The sequence below is a fragment of the Vulpes vulpes genome, chromosome 1 (genome assembly GCF_048418805.1).
Source record: "Vulpes vulpes isolate BD-2025 chromosome 1, VulVul3, whole genome shotgun sequence".
Classification (NCBI taxonomy): Eukaryota; Metazoa; Chordata; class Mammalia; order Carnivora; family Canidae; genus Vulpes; species Vulpes vulpes.
The window spans coordinates 72156020-72174061 of record NC_132780.1 but is presented as its reverse complement, the minus strand read 5'-3'; the positions used below and the strand labels follow the sequence as shown (position 1 = coordinate 72174061).

General features: G+C 42.6%; 1 protein-coding gene across 5 annotated transcripts in view; it reads left to right on the top strand.

Moving 5' to 3' along the window:
- The first annotated feature begins 386 nt into the window (after nucleotides 1-386).
- Nucleotides 387-18042, top strand: part of MAP3K4 (mitogen-activated protein kinase kinase kinase 4) — a 152665-nt gene continuing 135009 nt past the window's right edge. Inside the window, exon 1 of one of the 5 annotated variants that reach the window (XR_012003052.1) lies at nucleotides 387-995. The gene's annotated coding sequence lies outside the window, so the exon portion shown is untranslated. The remainder of the gene's footprint in view (nucleotides 996-18042) is intronic. The other 4 variants (XM_072766681.1, XM_072766707.1, XM_072766669.1 and 1 more) reach the window with 4 other exon arrangements.

The following is an 18042-nucleotide window of genomic DNA, read 5'->3' as shown; positions in this document are numbered from 1 at the left end:
ACAGCACCCAGAATAAGCATTTATGGAGCTCCTCCTGCATTCGTAGATTGCTATGACCGTCCTGGAAGCCCAGCGATGAGGCAAAGCCAAGGACTGGTAGACAGAAGAGAATCCAAACCGGTGTCCACTGTTGAAATTGCGCTGCCTAGACCGGCTCACCCTTGAGCCACTGCCCAGGGACCACCTGCCGGGGGGTGGGGAGCACAGCCCCATCTCTTGTACCGAGTTTGCCGCTTGGTCGTGCAGAGTCGGGTTTGCTTCCCGTTTTTTAGGCTGCGCATCACTGAGCCAAGTCTCCCTGCTGGAGGACACACGCTGCTCACTTTATTTCTATTTTATATCCTCAAACCTGCAGAGGGCGCGTTGGCCCGCGAGGGAACACCCCAGGAGTTGAAGGGAACGTGCCGTTTCCCATCCCCTTCCTTACTGACGGGTTCCTATCCACGAATGCCTTGAAGGGCATCAGTTCGACGCGGCCCACGACCCCTAGGCCGGGAATCAGCACACCTACGGTCTCCTCTAAGAAGACCTCGTTGTAAGCCTGACTGCAGAGGCTTGCTGCTTTGCAGAGCCGGTGAACCCCAGCAGGCAAAGTGAATTAGGTTGCATGCTCAGCGTGGAAAGCTGGCTTGGAGTTTCCGGAGACGCAGCCCTGGGACGCCCCCCACTCCCACCCCCCACCCCGGGGCTCCCCGTGCAGAGGGCAGCAGCTCCGGCGGGTGCAGACTTCACCGCAGCCCACGGAACCCGCAACGGGGCTCCCGGGCCGGCAGGGGGCAGCAGACCCCACCGCTCCCTGCCGCGGAGGCTGAGCATCGCGCCTCGGGGCCGAGTCTCCAGGTCCCCCAACCTGCAGCAGGTCCTCGGGGTCTCCCCCAGCAGGTGCGTGGGCTCCCTTCCGAGGCCGCAGACCCCGCGGACCGTCCGTGCTGGGGGTCCCGCCGGGAGCACTGGGGACGCGTTCTGGCGAGGTCACGCGGCGGCGGGGAGCCCAGGTAGGAGCCCCCCCCCCCCCGCCCCCGGGTGGGTGGTCTGCGCATCACCTGCCCGCTGCCCGGCCCTCAAGGTGGGGGGCCCCCGGCTAAGTCCAAGAGGCGGCCCAGGCTCTGACCCCTCCCTCCGGGTGGGTCCGGGCCCAGTCTGCGTGGAGCAGGAGCAGTGGGATTTCCAGGGGGGGGGGGGGGAGTGGGGTTTCCACTCTGCACGTGTGTTGATGCAGAGCCTTCATGCTCTAGACCCCGAAGCTTGCGTTTAGAGACGGGCGAGCGCGTAGGAGATGTTTGCAGGAGGGCAGGGCTCTGCCTTCCTCTGCTTTAAGCATCCTTTTGATGAAGGCGTGTGCAAGAGGCTGGAGAGGCTAAGTTAGGAAGAAGGGGTCAGGGAGTGAGCACCTGTATGTTTGACCCGAGGCATTCAAACACCAGAAAAGCCAGTTCCATCTCCTTAACACTTGGTAATCTTCCTTCTACATATTTACCTTGTTTTGTGTGATAGATGCATTCCTGGAAAGCCTACGCAGAACAATGTTTGTTATTGAATCTGATCGAAAAGGGAAGAAGTAGCTTACCATAAGGCATGTTGATCCCAGGTAGAAGGGGTTTAGGTGCCCTTAATTAAATTTGGATATTTATATGCTCTGTCTGCTTCATGTCATGTAGAACTACAGATGAGACGATTTTTTCTGAGTGATTTTCTGAGAATTGTGAGCTGGTTACTTCATGGTTATATGGGGGAGAGAGGTTTACTATTTTCTTTTTAAATCTCTCCTATTTATAGAAGAGGGAGTAAAGGAGAAACCATTTTACTTTGATCAGCTTTACAGGTATCCCTCACTATTCTGAAGTTTAAGCTTCAATAAATTAATATAAGTAGAGAAAAATTAGTACTCTAAAGCTAGCTGGTATGCTTAATTATCAGAAAACATCCCAATTTCTAAAAATTTTCATTCCATCTAGTAATTTGACCCATTTGATATACATGTGTATGTGTGTATAAGTACACAGATATCTTAAAAGGTGTGTTAACCATTGTACTAAGTTTATACTTTTACTGCCCATCACCAAATCACTAAACCCTTTTTCTTATTTATTTATTTATTTATTTATTTATTTATTTATTTATTTATTTATTTATTTAAGGTTTTATTTATTCATGAGAGATAGAGAGAGAGAGAGAGAGAGGCAGAGACAGGCAGAGGGAGAAGCAGGCTCCACGCAGGACTCGATCCCGGGTCTCTAGGATCGCACCCTGGGCCGAAGGCAGCGCTAAACCACTGAGCCACCCGGGCTGCACTATTATTTATTTTTTAAAAGATTTTGTTTATTTATTCATGAGAGACACAGAGAGAGAGAGAGAGAGAGAGAGAGAGAGAGACATAGGCAGAGGGAGAAGCAGGCTCTCTGCAGGGAGCCCAATGCGGGACTCGATTACAGGACCCCGAGATCATGCCCTGAGCCGAAGGTAGACACTCAACCCCTGAGCCACCCAGGTGCCCCACTAAACCCTTTTTAAATCAAAAAAGTGGATTATATTGATCTATGAAATAAGCAACAAGAACAAAAAGCATTGCATGTTCCTGTGATTACATAAACCCACTAAAAAGGTGAAAGCAATAATCTCTACTGGTGATCAAGCATTAAGTTGCCATTATCAGCAATCAGTGATTAAAATGCAGATAAATGCAGAAGACTGAATCCAATACCCTCAATGTCATACCTTGGAAATTGCTCTTTTGACCAGATTACTGGTTTTCTTTATTTGTCTTTCCTACAAAAGTAGAAAACAAGTGCAAAACATGGCATTTAAGAAAGTAGAAATTTAATGCAATCACAGAGTCCTACTCATAGAAGGTGATCAAAAAATGTTCTCAGTATAAGGACCACTTGTGCTGGGCCAGTCATCCCTCACTCCCTCTTATAGATAACAGTCTTCCAGGCATCTGCAGGCGGCTCCCAGACCAAGCATCCTTCAGGGCTACAGATCTCCCATGTCCTTCATCAACATCCCCTGAAAATGCACCACCTTAGAAAGCACCACAGCCTCTAGGCATGGTCCAGAGAACTAAGAGCCACATGGATCTGTTATTAGGCATCCCTTGCTCGATTTCTATTAATTCCGCAGACCTTTTTTAAAAGACCATTTATTTTAAATTCAGCTGTCCTGTGTGTAAACTGCCCTGAAGCTAGCTCTCCATCCTCAATTGTGTAACTAATTACAGAGTTCATTAGAATATGTTAATTTAAGAAATATTAGCTATACCGAAAATTACAGATTGAACAAATTCCGAAGCCATTTACCCAACTTTCCCACAACCTAGAATTAATAATAGTGAACATTTCATCCTTTGAACATTATTTTTAAAAAAGCAAAAGACGAGATCCTCTATTCCAGGTCTCATCTTGTCCCTAACCAAGGCCCACTATACCGTCATGACACTGTGCACCCAACCAATCTATTTTGATGTGAAAATTTTTCTTTTAATTTTATTTTTAAAAACTCAACTTTTATATGTGCACATGGTTTAGAGAGTCAAAAAGTTCTGAAAAGTGCCTGCATTTCCCTCTTCCCAAAAGCAACGCCTTTAACTCCTTAAACTGATTCTATTGACTTTCACCTTCAAATCTCTAAATAACATTACAATCCTGGTACTTCTAGATTTTTTTTTCAGTTTTTTTTTTCAGTTTTAATCATTATCTATTGACTTCCCACGTTGCGACATTAGGATTCAACTCCCTTTAAGTCACTTATCAACATCACAACAACCATACACACACAGACACACACATGTTTCTCCTTTTCCCATATACTCCCAATATAGTTATTAATTATATTGTGATTTTGGTTCTATAAATCTTCAATGTTGCATCTTTAATGATGACAAAAAATGCTATTGGTAACTGAGTCATCTAGTATTCTTTTACATTTCCCCCTAGAATTACTAATTTTCTTTTTGTAAGCTTTATACGTATTTTCACTAATTCCAGCCCAAATTCTCTACCAGTTTTACATGTCTTCTCTGTGTACACTCAAGTCCATTAGGCAATCAAGTGATTTTCTCTTCCTAGAGATCTCTTCTCTGGACCTCCTATCTTGCTCCCATCTCCCTATAGCAGGTACATAGGGCCTGCTATACTCTTGTCCTGTGATCTCTATGTCTTGTCACCCAGCAGATCCCTTTGCCTCCTTGATTTGAGCCCCTGTTTCCTGGATCCCATATCTTTCTCTTTTTTTTTATTACTTCTTCATTTTATTGGAGCAAACCTTCCAGTATCATCCTTAGAAAAGATGCATGTAATTATTTTTATTGAGGTAAAATACATGTAACAAAATTGACCATCTCATGGTGAAAAATTCTTTGTCATGTAGTGTATCTCCAGTGCTGTGCAACAACATCCTCTACCTAGTTGTAAAGTGTTTCTGTTATCCCAAAATAAACTTCAATACCCACTGAGTGTTTGCTCTCCATCTCCCTGTCCCCCAGCCTTAGCAATCAGCAACCACTTAGCATAATGTTTTCCAGGGTCAGCCGTCTTGGAGCATGTATTAGTACTTCATTCCTTTTTATGGCTTAATAATATTCTATTGTGTGTGTGTATATGCATTACAATTTGTTTATTCATTTATTCATTGACAAACATTTGGGTTGTTTGTACCTTTTGGCTATTGTAATAGTGTTGCTATGAACATCTGTGCACAAGTATCTGTGTGAGTACCTGTCATCATTTATTTGGGGTATATACCTAAGAGTTGAACTGCTGAGTCATATGGTAATTCTATTTAACATTTTGAGGAACTGCCAAGCTGTTTTTTGTATCAGCTGAACCATCTTACAGTCCTACCAGCAAAAAACAAGAGTTCTAACTTTTCTATATTCTCACTAACAGATGTTAGCCACGGGAGTAGATGAGAGTGTCCTAGTGCAGGGTGAGAGAAAAGGCCAGGGCACAATCTCTGAGGAGCACCAGCATCAAAGGGAAGGGTGGGCCAGGTGAAGAGGCAGAGGCTTTAGGAAGAAAGTGAATAAAGCAGGATGCCATAGGCCCCACGTGAACAAAGGTATGCTTGCACACAGAAAACTGATTTTCTTTTTGAGACTCAAAAATGAGCCAAGTGGGTTTCGGTAAAGCTGCTCTGTGTCCAGCACCATGGATGAAGGCTTATCAGTAGCCCTGGCCTAAGAATTTAAAAATCTCTTTGGCAAAGTGAAACACAGAAATAGTAGTATCAGTGACCAAAACAGTATTTTAATTGTAGATGCTGAAAGTGCTAATAACTTAGTGTAACTTTTGGTCAAAGTATTTGGTTGCCCATGCTCATGAGAGAGGCCCCTCCTGAGAGAGGCCCAACAAAGGAGAGGTAGAGATTTAAAAGGCCTCACTTCACAAGGACCAGAGGAAGGGATACCATGGGTGGGAGAGACCATGGCAGAAACCAGAGGTGGCAGCCGATTTTACAGGCTGGAGGATGCCCACAGATGGGGGTGCTAAAGAAAGGGGAGCAGGAGTTCTGGGGAAGCTCCAGATGCAGGTGAGGCCAAAGAGGACCCAGGACAGAAGCGGTGTTCCCCAAAGAGCAACACAGCTATGGGGAACACAGCTTCCTGCAGAATTTCCAGCCTCCCAAGAGATCTGAGATTTATTTCAGGAGAGGGAAAGTCCCAGAGACAGACCTCTCTGCACTGGCATGTGGGCTCACCCCAAGAAGAATGGAGCTCCCTACCAGATCAACTGAAGGGAAAAATCTGAGTTGGCTTTGGGGGTGCGAGGCAAGCTTGGGGAGAGTGTTCCGTGTAATGGTTGGCTGATTGGGGCTGGGGTACTGAGTACTGGGTCCGAGGACGGTAAGAATCAGGGTACTTTGGGTTGTATGTCTGAGACATGCCATTTGGTAGCGATCCTACTAGAAAAGCTATGAAATCATAAGGTCTGAATTTGGGCAACCATGAAATCATTTAGTGAACTGCTTTATTTTTTTAAGTTATTTATTTATTTATTTATTTATCTATTTATTTATTTATTTATGAGAGACGGGGGGGCGGGGAGGCAGAGATACAGGCAGAGGGAGAAGCAGGCCCTATGCAGGGAGCCTGACGTGGGACTTGATCCTGGGTTTCCAGGATCAGGCCCTGGGCTGAAGCACTAAACCGCTGAGCCACCTGGGCTGCCCTAGTGAACTGCTTTATAACCAGATCTTGAAGTTGAACACAGAAATCAACCTAGACGGGCCGGTTCACTGGGTAGGTGTAGACTCTAACTTCGTTGGCCTTTGCTTCTTTGGTTTTCCTTTGATTCGGGGTCTCATATGATTGTACGACTGCGCTGCCCTGAACCCGTTCAAGGAGGGCTTCTGCAGGGTCGACTCAGGCTACCTCATCCTGATGATGCCCTTTTGCCCCGATGGTACTTTGTCTCTCTGAAGCAGAAGTTACCATTTGTTCCATTAAAAGTAAGAGGTGTGACACATTATGGCAGTTTACTTCTGTGCAATTTTCTTCTTTGGAAAATCTCCCTGTTTATTTCCTTTGAAATGAATTATGAGCAATCACTTTGTCCTGGCTCCCCTGGGACACCCTGGCTTCTTTATTCTATCCGTCTTTTATCAAAATACCTGGAGCTATTCCTCACACTGACTCCTTATTTAGGTGTGATTGATGCTTCTATCTTCCCCAGACTACATTTCCATGTGACCTTTTGACAATCTTTCCAGAAAGATATTCTTTCAAGATGTGCTTAATAATATGGCCTCGTGCTCCTTTGTAGATTTTTTTTTTACTACCTCTATTTTGACACATCCCCCTCTGCCCCACCCCCATGCCACCATGCTATAGAAGGGAAGGTTTTGGTGATAAAAAGAGGCCTTAAAATAAAATCAATAAAAAATTGGCCTTCCGCATTCAGTAAGAAAATTGACGGCAGTGGGGCACCTGGGAGGCTCAGTGTTTTAGCGTCTGCCTTTGGCTCAGGACATTATCTGGGGTCCTGGGATCAAGTCCCACATCAGACTCCCCATGGGGAGCCTGCTTCTCCCTCTGCCTATGTCTCTGCCTCTCTCTGTGTGTCTCTCATGAATAAATAAATAAAATCTTTAAAAAATTTGAAGTCAGCAAATTCTCTGAAGGTATATAGGAAATGCTATGGGGGAACAGTTTATATACTTTAAAAAGACAGAGAGAAAGAGAGAGAGAGCATGTGGCGGGGACAGAGGGAGAGAGAGAGAAAGAGAATCAAGCAGTTTCCATGCCCACCAGGGCTCGATCTTACAACTGTGGGACCATGACCTGAACCAAAATCAAGCATCAGATGCTTAACCAACTGAGCCACTCAGGCGCCCCGTATATACTCTTGATTAAAGAGATTTGCGGCATTACTGCCATTAACTATTGACTGCTTTGCCTATTTGGGTCAATATAACTATCAGTATGTTTTGAATATCAGAATTTTCTGTGACCTTAACTATGCATTGGAACAAGTATTAAAACCACATGTAGTCTAAGTCGGTCAGAGAAAGACAAAAACCACATGATTTCACTCATACGTGGAATTTAAGAAATAAAACAAACAAGCAGAGAGAGAAAAAAAAAGAGAGGGGGAGGCAAACCAGGAAATAGACTATTAACTTTAGAGGACACACTGATGGTGACAAGAAGGAAGGGGGATGGAGGGATGGGGGAAATAGGTGATGGGGATGAAGGAGGGCATGTGTGATGAGCCCGGGTGTTGTATGGAATTGATGAATCACTATATTGTATGCCCGAAACTCATATTACACTGTATGTTAACTATACTGGAATTAAAGCAAAAATTTTTTTAAAAAATCAAACTGGAAAAATAATGAAATTGTTCTCAAACACTCAAAAAAAAAAAAAAAACCCAAAAAATCCCCAACAGCAAGTCATATGTAATCTCTCAGCTATATCACAAGTGCATTTCTCAAGGGAAAAGAAGAATTTTTATCACACTAGTCTATGTTCAGACCTTGGCTTGCATGGATCTACAGATTGAAGATCACATATAATCATGTCAATGTGCCAATATCCAGGGGAGAAATAAAAATTTTTGTCAGTATCTCTAATACATGACTGTTATAGATCAAATAGTAGGATTTTTTTTCATTGATATATTTAATGAAACCACTTCCCCTTGCATTACCAAATGTGTTTCCAGTCAGAAAGAGAGGACACGACATCACTTGTCAAAACTCCCTCAAAGGTTAATTTACCTGATTTGTTTTTAGGAATCTACCACATGTAAAAATTTCAGATTATTCTCACTTTTTATTCTCATAGGTGGAATAGTTATTACCCAGTAGTTATGGGACAAATGAGTATAATTTCAATTTTTGTTCATTAGCCAGGCTGTGAAAATGATTAGTTAAATCTGAGAGACAGTTTTACAGCTGTTTTTGATGGTGGCCTTCTGGCTAATGTATTATTACTAAGTGGTATCTTAATTTGGGGAAGAATTTTAATTCACAGATATAGGACTAACTAAACTGGAAAAATACATTATGGATCGTCATCGTCTATTTTTGTTTGACATACAAATAAAGGTTTACATTACACTGTAATGTGGCATATCCCAAAAGCCCTCCATGGATAATTTTTTTTTTTTACCTCTAAGCTATTTTTGTATTTTGCTTAAAAGAAAATACTAACGAAATCACACAAAATATTTATTTCTGTTATTTAATGATCCTAGCCAAAGTAACAAACTCATTATAGCTAAAATTGTACTGCAAATATCTCTTCCCCTACTTATCAGATATTACTCCTACAACACATACGTGTACCTGGGTCCTCCCTCGTCTCTTTCCTTAAGACAAAAGAACCATCCTCAGTTAATCTACAACAAAGGAGGCAAGAATATTCAATGAGGAAAAGAAGGTCTTTTCAATAAATGATGCTGGGAGAATTGGAGTTACATGCAAAAGAATGAAACTGGACCACTTTCTTATACCATACACCAAAATAAACTCAAAATGGATTACAGGCCTAAATGTGAAACCATAAAACATGAAACCATAAAACTCCTAGACAAAAACATAGCCAGTAATCTCATCAGCTTTATCAACATTTTTCTAGATAGGTCTCCTCAGGGAAGGGAAACAAAAGCAAAAATAAACTATTAGGACTACACCAAAATAAATAGCTTTTGCACAATGAAGGAAACCATCAACAAAATGAAAAGTCAACCTGCTGAATGGGAGAAGATATTTGTAAATGGCATATCCTATAAGGGTTAATATCCAAAATGTATAAAGAACTTCTATAGCTCAACACTAAAAAACCCCAAATAATCTGATTAAAAGTGGACAGAAGATCTGAATAGACATCTTTCCAAAGATATACAAATAGCCAACAGAGATATGAAAATATGCTGAACATTACTGATAATCAGAGAAATACAAATCAAAGCCCCAATGACATATCACTTTATCCCTGTGAGAATGTCTACTTTCAAAAAGACAAGAAAGTACAAGTGTTGGCAAGGATGTGGAGAAAAAGGAACCCTTGTGCACTATTGGTGAGAGTATAAATTTGTACAGTTATTGTGGAAAACTGTATGGAGGGCAGTCCTGGTGGCTTAGTGGTTTGGCACCACCTCCGGCCCGGGGTGTGATCCTGGGGACCCGGGATCGAGTCCCACGTAGGGCTCCCTGCATGGAGCCTGCTTCTCCCTCTGCCTGTGTCTCTGCCTCTCTCTCTCTCTGTCTCAAATAAATAAAAAATTTTTTTTAAAAAAAGAAAACTGTATGGAGTTTCCTTGAAAAATTAAAAATAGAAATACCATACCTCCCAGTAATTCCACTGCTTGGTATTATACCCAAAGAAAATGAAAACGTTAATTCAGAAGGATATATGTAGCACTATTTACAGTAGCCAAGATGTGGAAGCTATTTAATTGTTCATCAATAGATGAATGGGCAAAGAAGATTATATATATAATGGAATATTACTCAGCCATAAAAAAGGACAACATCTTGCAATTTGAGACAATATGGTTGGACCTAGAAGGTCTTATGCTAAGTGAAATAAGTCAGAGAAAGATAAATACCACGTGATTTCACTTATATGTGGGACCTAAAAAAACAAAAACAGAAAGGAGATACAGACCCAAAAATACAGAGAACAAACTGATGGTTGCCAGAGGGGAGAAATGGGGTAATGGGAAAAATGGGTGAAAGGAAGTAGGAGGTGCAGACTTCCAGTTTTGGAATGAATAAATCATGGAGATGAAAGGTATAGGGAATTTAGTCAGTGGTATTAGAACAGCATTGTATGGTGACAGGCGGCAGCTACACTTGCAGTGAGCACAGCATAATTGTAGAGTTATCCAATCACTATGTTGTACACCTGAAGCTAATCAACTATACTTAATAAAACAAATACACAAAAAAAAAAACAAAAAAGAAACATCCCAGGGCAAAGTAAAACCCTGGGCAGGTAGAAACAAAACAGCGAGGGAACATCTAGAAATCTAGACTTAGATTCCACAGAGCTCGAGATAATCCATAACTTAAAAAGCACACAGATCTAGGTTTCACAAAACATTTAAAAATACTTTTATTCTGGATATAAAAAAATCAGATTCATTTTTCTTGATATTTTGTGTATTCTTTTTTTTTTTAATTTTTATTTATTTATGATAGTCACAGAGAGAGAGAGAGGCAGAGACACAGGCAGAGGGAGAAGCAGGCTCCATGCACCGGGAGCCTGATGTGGGATTCGATCCCGGGTCTCCAGGATCGCGCCCTGAGCCAAAGGCAGGCGCCAAGCCGCTGCGCCACCCAGGGATCCCTATTTTGTGTATTCTTTGAAGTTTTACTTTTATGTAACAAGATCATTATTTACAATGGTATACAATTTCTTGAAAGCATATCAAAGAAAACTGACATTCTAGTTTTTGTTGAAGAATTCACTAAAGACTTCTGTCTTTTTCTTTTCTTTTCTTTTCTTTCTTTCTTTTTTTTGAGCCAAAGTTACCAGTTTCCAACCATATGATACAATACTTGTGCATGTGTGGGCAAGTACACACCAACACACAATGCACACGGCCTTGGTATTTAAGGGCAGAAAGCTTTTTTTTTTTTTTTTTTTAACCAAAAAACTATTTTTACATGAGTTATGCACCAAACTGTACTATTTCATTTTTTATAAGTTAAAAGCAATACTTTCTTTTTTAAAAAAGTTTTTTAATATGTTTGAGCCTTCTTGGGTATAATCCAACTGTTTTGCTGACTTCTCCCACCTCCTTTTTCCCCAAGGTTACAGAAGTATAAAGAGTAGATTCAATTTGTTACATAAAGGATGTACTTAGAGAAGACTGGAGTTACTTCTAGTGAGCAAGTTCTTTGCTATTCAGGTAACAATTTATCACAATTTGACAAGATACACTTTTTAAAATGGGGTGTGAGAAGGAAGGTAGAAATAGCTCTGGGCAGAAAGGAAAGGCTCCCATGGAAGCACCTAATGTGTTGCGATGTGATATTTTACTCCACACCCATATTATAAATAAACACCTCTAGAGTACAGTGTAAAAGTCCTCCAAACACCCTCTGTGCTGAAATTAAAATGTGTGCTATATTAAGAGAAACGGTATGTATGTTTGCATTTGTAGGGGTTGGCTGGCGATTTTTTCCATACTGATTGTATAGTTTGCAATTTGAAGTTCAAATTGCAAATGATGATATTTGGTTGGAGAATAGTCAGTTTTCATTTATAAAATTTGTAGATGATTGGTAGCGAGTTCACTCTCTTTGGTGATCATGTACAAGTCTAGCTGGCCTCAGTTTTCTGTCTAAACACTTTCTGAGGTTTCTCTCCGTTCAGAGACCTCCTTAAATGTCCCAGGAGTGTTTGCAAAATAGCAACTAATTGTGAAGATGGGTGAACCTCCTCAGAGAAAGGAAAGTAAATGTGTGTCATGTTGGTTATCCACTATTTTGCACAGTGACATCACCAGGCAGTGTGTCACTTACGGAGCTCTGCTCAGGTGCCAGGCTGCTACCAGTTTGTTCACCTCCCACTACTCGAGAAGCAATTAGGTGGTGACCCGGAACTCGTACCAGGCTAGTTTTTAGTGCTTAAAAGAATTCACCTGAGTATATGTTGATTTTATAGCTCTTTAGTAATGAAACTATTGTCTTTTGTTAATAGAGACAGCTTTCGGTATTATGATCTGTCTAACCCCAGCCAGTAACTTTGAGGAAACTTAATTATTCCATTTTTGGGAAACCAGACCCCATTATTTTACTTCTGCATACAATAATATCACTTCAGGCTACCATTGGGCTGAGCATTGCCCACACGTATTATCTGTAACAATCATTCTTGCATTAAAAAAAACTTGTATTGAGATCCTGTTGCATATCAGGACTATGCTAGGTGCTGAGCATACAAAGGTGAGTGAGGCGATCCTTGTCCTCCAGGAGGTCAAAAGCTAGAGAGGGAAACCGAGCCATAGACAAATGACCATAATTCCATGTGGAGTATGCCGGATATTATGTGACAGATGCATTCCTAACTCAGCTTTTGGGAAGGGGCAGCCAGGGAAGGTGTTCTGAGGAAAGATGCCTGAATTGAGCCAAAGAGGATGAACATCAGTGTGTCTCCCACCAGAATGGGAGGGAGTGTCAGTGACAACAGACAGCCCTGGTGAGGGACAACAACAATGCATTAAAGAGCAGGTCATACTCCGAGGTAGTCAGAGCAGTAGGGCACTGCTGGCATGTAGAGTGAAGGAGATGAAGGCAGGGAGGAAGTTTAAAAGTAGGCCAGGCTGACTCCTGGATGCCTTGGGGCCATGTGAATGAGATCAGACTTCATCCTTAGCCATCCATCCAACAGGGAGCCATCAACAGGCAGCCATCCAACAGGGAGCCATCAACAGGCAGCCATCCAACAGGGAGCCATCAAAAGTTTTCAGCAGGCAAGCCACATGGTCAGAATTGCATTTCAGGCAGATTAATGGACATAGGATAGAATTGAAGAAAGCAAGGCTAACTCTGGGGAGAGTGCTGTGAGACCCTGCTAGCAGTCGGGGTGAGACAAGGACTAGATGGTGTTAGGGATGGAGAGGAGACAGCCTCAAGAATGATAAGCATCAGATCCCCCAGAACATGATGATTTCCTGGATATGAAGGTGAAGAAACAAGAGAAGTCAAGGTGACTCCCAGCATTCTGGCTCAGGAGACTGGATGGATGGCAAGATCGAGAATAAAATAGGGTCTTTTTTGAGGGCAGGTAATTGGTGAAGAGACTAGAGCTACCAACCCCAGTGAGCCTGGGGTCCAGCCCCAGCCCTGCCCTTGGCAGCTTTGTGATACTGGATGAGGGACCCTTCATGAAAATACTGAGGAATTTAGGTGTGACTGATGAAGTCCTGCCCAATCCTAATGTTTTACAAGAAAGGGAGACATTTTATTGGACTGGCTAAAAAGAGAAAAATAGTAATACATTAAACCTTTTATTGAATAGAAAACAAAAAACAGGAAAACAGAAAGCCCACCCTGGGAATACACTTGCCATTAAATTGTCCACTCTTCCAATCTTTTTGATGCCTATGGACTTACTAAATCAAAGAGAAATCAGCTGTATGATATTTGTTTTGTGTTTCCATGTGTTGTGGTCATTGTCCCAAGGTCTTAGAGTTCCAGTGGTTGATCAGGTTAAGGAATAGTTCCAACAATGCCATCAATGTTCATGACGTGCCAGCATGTGCCTGACTTCCCCCACAGCCACTCCGTGTGCACTGCAAACCCTCTTTGTCACCAATGTCCCTCTGTCCCTAAGAAGCCTTGCATTGATTCCGCTTCTAAATGGTTTCCCCTTCTTGCAAAGCATCATTATACTCTGTAGGAAAGAATGCGAGCTCAGAGGCGTCTTTGTCCAAAAAAACTTTGAAGGCAAATTCCTTGAACTTTTGAGACATTCAGCAGACAGTAGCTCCTTTCCTCATGGATGCATGTGTTTGACTCTGGCAGGAACCTTTGACATATTTTTCCATGGTTTCATTTATTGGGACTTCCTAGGGACATTTGACTTTTGAAAATTTAACTAGATAAGGAAGTATGGCTTTAAACAAGCTTGAAAAACCCATTTGTTTCTACACTACATATTTGATGATAATCCTCATAAGGCAACCATGGCTATACCTTGCTTGCATAGAAACGTGTGCTGACATGATGGGCACGGTTTCTGTGAATGGAAACATACTAGGCAAGACGGTTAGTTGCAGGAGTTTGTCATGCTCTTTTCTAAAGTGAAAATCGACTTTAGGGGCACCTGGGTTAAGTTAGTTAAGCACCTGCCTTCGGCACAGGTCATGATCTCATGATCCTGGGATCCGAGCACTGAGTAGGGTTCCCTGCTCAGTGAGGAGTCTACTTGTCCCTCTCCCTCTGCCCCTCCCCCTAGTTGTGTGTGCACATGCATGATCTCTCTCTCTCTCTCAAGTAAATAAAATTTTTAGAAAAATCTACTTTAAAGAGCAGTCTCCTAACTTACCTATTTGTAAATCCCATATAAGAGAATCACTGCTTCTCTTGACCTTGACTCTGAATCATGGCATCTCTATTTCTCCATCCGGACTATTGTTATGACCTCCTAACTGACCACTTACTTCCGTCCTGGTTCCTAATCCAGCAGCCAGAGTGATCTTTAGTTTGTCCCTACAATCCAGGAGCACTCAGATTTCTAAGCACACCAGGCTTACTTTTCTCTTGAGGTCTCTGTGCTGGTGGCTCCTTCCCCCTGGAGCCTCTTTCCAGACACCCTGTTACTGGTGACCTTCTGTCCTTTGAGATTTTCCTTCACTTTGACCAGCACAGTGAGGCTGACCAAGACCACTGAATTTAAAACCAAAGTCTTCACTCCCACTTTGTACACCTGATGCTCTTTCCCTGCTTTATTCTGGGCCTTACCGCCTTCTGACATAACCATGTATTTGCTTATTTATTATGCTTCTTGTTTTCATTAGTAAAATGTAAGCTAGCAATGCCTGGGTGACTCAGCGGTTGAGCATCTGCCTTTGGCTCAGGGCGTGATCCCGGGGTCTTGGGATCGAATCCCACATCGGGCTCCTTGCAGGGAGCCTGCTTCTCCCTTTGGCTATGTCTCTGCCTCTCTCTGTGTGTCTCCCATGAATAAATAAAATATTTAAAAAATAAAATAAAATGTAAGCTAAATGGAAGCAAAATATTTTTTTCCTTTTGTTAGATGCTGTATCTCCAGTGCCTGACATGGTGCTACCACATAGTAGGGGCTCTAAATATTTGTGGAATGAACTAATTAATTAATTGGGTGTTTTTCATGTTTACTCTAAATGGAATCAAATTTTTATTTTCTGTAAAGTTTAAATCTATGTGGCAAGGGTAAAGTGCATCAATGTGTATATTTTAAAAATTATTTGTAACTAGTTAACAAGGACGTTCTTTTTGACATAAAGAATCGTGAAGACTAGGTCCAAATTCAGGGAGCCATAGAAGATAGTAGAAGGAGAGCACAGACTTATGGCTTAGTGAGAGCATTTGCTCTCTGTTTGCCTCAGGAAAATGTGCATAATGATACTTGGTATTGTTGTAAGGATTAGAGATAATGCATATCGAGTGCCTGGTCCACAGTGATGATTACCACATAAGTGGAATAATCACAAGCTTTATGTCATTCTTTAGAGCCATCCTGGAGATTGCCTCAGCTATTCCAATGACTTAAGTCTTCTCAGAAAACAAACAAGCCCATCTCCCCGCTGGAAGCCCTTAGCCCACCATACCCCTTGGGGGGCCCCTTTGGGACTGGCGCAGTGCACAGCACCAGATCCCTGCACCCAGACGCTCTCAAGAACAGAAAATGAGTGAGGCAACAGATGCTGGATAAAGCCCAGGATAAAGCAAAAAGCTTCCTTTTGTCAACTTTATATGTCCAGCGTTTTGCAAATGTGCAGTGCCTTTGCTGTTTGAGAGATGAGGCAGTGGCGGTCACTCTCAGTACCAAGTTCCCAATAGCTTGCCTGTGGGTACAAGGTGTCCTGAACTCCAGAGAAGCATTGTTTTTACCATTTATAGCTTTCATCCATTTATGCAATGAATATTTGACTGCTTATTACAAAACAGACACTGTTCCAGGTCCTGGGAATACAGTGGTGTCTCTGTCCTCGGGGAGCACATATTCTAGTGGAGGGAAAAAAAGACAATAAACAGACACCAAGTAACATGCAGCCTGCCAGGTAGAGATTGCTGCTCTGCAGAGGAATGAAGTAGGGTGAGAGGCATCGGGTGTTGGGGGACTGATGTCTGATGTTGAGCAAGCAAGTAAGGCCACGTGGAGAAGGTGGCATTTGGGCAGAGACTGTCTGCTGCGGACTTGCAGACTTCTAGAGAGTGTTGCAGGGAAGGAGGAGCAAGCACAGAGCTCCTGGAGCCAGGCCAGGTTCGGACACTGGGAATGTGGCGAGGAGGCAAGAGTGGTTGGAGCAGGTAGGAGAGTGGGCAGAGGGCCAGGCCGTCGTAGAACTTTCCAGGCTATCACAGAACTTTGACTTGTATTCCAGGTGAGATGCAAGCAGTGAGGGTTTTGAGGAGAGGGGTTCATGCTGTTGCTGTGTCCAGAAGACAGAAGAGGGGTAGCCAGGAGAACAGACCTCGCCACAGACACAGCTGGGAGGTGGTGGCAGCGGGGGCCCAGAGCTGTCGTGGTGGAGCTGTGGAGCATGGTTCATTCTGGATGGACCTTGCAGGTCAAACTGGAAACTTGCTGAAAGTTTGGAAGTGGGGTTTAGGGAAAAATGGAGACCTCCAAGCTTTTGGCTCCAGCTGCTGGAAGAATGGTGTTGCTGGTGCCCCAGAAGGGAGAGATTGCAGGTAGAGCAGGTTTTTCTCCATCTGAGGGATACAGGTGAAATCAGGAGTTGGAGTATGTAAGGTTCATTAGATACCTGAGCAGAGATGTGCGCTCAGACCTTGGTTGGTGTGAGCCAAGGGCCTGTCTGGGTGGGAGCTGTGCATTTGGCTACACCAGCACAGAGATGCAGTTTAAACCCATAAAAGTAGATGGAATTTTCTGGAACAGAGAAAGCAAGGGAATGGCCAAGGTCAGAGACCCATAGCACTTCAACATTTGCCATTTAGGAGATAGCAAGGAACCAGCAAAGGAGGATGAACAAGTGTGACCTGTTGGCGGGAGGGGTGAGGAGCAGGGCGGTGGGGAGAGTGGTCCAGGAAGCCAGAGGATGAAGTGAAGGGTGGGATCACCTCTGTCAGATGCGGCCAATGGTCAAGCGTCTGGAGGTCCAAGATGTGAATGATTTTAGCAACACGGAAGTAACTTCAGTAGGTGGGCAGTCTGTTCTTTCTCTTTATCAGCATAAAAAGTAATGTTAAAACACAGTAATAACAGCAGGAGTTTGGTCTTTTCATTTTTACATTGTACTTTTTTAAAAACTTGACTTCTGGAAATATATACCCGATGTAAAAAAGGCAGAGGTATGAAAAGCAAAGAGAAACAAAAAAATTGCCCATAATCCAACTATTCATAGACAGTTTTTAAATGCATTTTTCTCATATATTTGAGACCAGATTATGAATATATATTTGTGACTATGTGTACTTTTCTTTTATAAGCTTAATATTACATCATATATTCCCAGGTCATTGGAAGTGCTGTGTAAACACTATTCACAGTGACTGGACTGCACAGTACCTTATTCTAGATCATAATTTATTTAAGTATTCCTCTACTTCTGGACATTTAAGTTCCCAACAAGTTTCCAATGTTATTATAAATAACATTGAAAATAATGTCTTAGGGGCGCCTGGGTGGCTCAGTGGGTTAAGCGTCTGCCTTCAGCTCAGGTCATGATCTCAGGGTCCTGGGATCGAGTCCTGGTTGGGCTCCCTGCTCAGTGGTAAGCCTGCTTCTCCCTCTCCCTCTTCTCCTCCCACTGCTGGTGCTCTCTCTCTCTCTCTCTCAAATAAATAAAATCTTTTTATTTATATTAAATAAAATATTAATACGTATTTTACTTAAAATATGTATTATAAATAAAATCA